The sequence below is a fragment of the Malurus melanocephalus genome, unplaced genomic scaffold, assembly GCF_030028575.1.
Source record: "Malurus melanocephalus ecotype Western Australia unplaced genomic scaffold, MMel_1.1 scaffold_485, whole genome shotgun sequence".
Taxonomy (NCBI): Eukaryota; Metazoa; Chordata; class Aves; order Passeriformes; family Maluridae; genus Malurus; species Malurus melanocephalus.
Window position 1 is genome coordinate 500,704 of NW_026623717.1, and position 413 is coordinate 501,116.

Below are 413 nucleotides of genomic sequence, written 5' to 3' on the forward strand. Positions count from 1 at the left end.
CGAGCCCGTGGCCACCGCCGCCCCTCGCGCTGGAAGCCCCGGCTCGCGGGCCCCGGTCGTTGTCGCGCTCTGTCGCGGTTCGGTCGCTGTCGCTCTCTGTCGCGTTTCAGCCGCTGTCGCGACAGCAGGGTACGAGCGCGATGCCGAGGAGGAGAAAATGCCGACGTGAGCCCAGAGCGGCTCGGTGAGTGCCGGGGAGGGGATTCCGCATCCCCGAGAGACACAGGGGCCGGTCCCTGCTTCTCCTGGGATGCCGGAGGATTYTGTCCCCGGGAGTCCCGGAAAGAACCAGACCCCCGGGGGATGCCCAGCAAGTCCCACCACYTCGCAGGGACCCCCGGAGAGTTCCCCACCCCAGGTCCCCACCAGACACCGGCGACCGAGCTTGGGAGTAGAGGGCAAAAGAGGGCAAA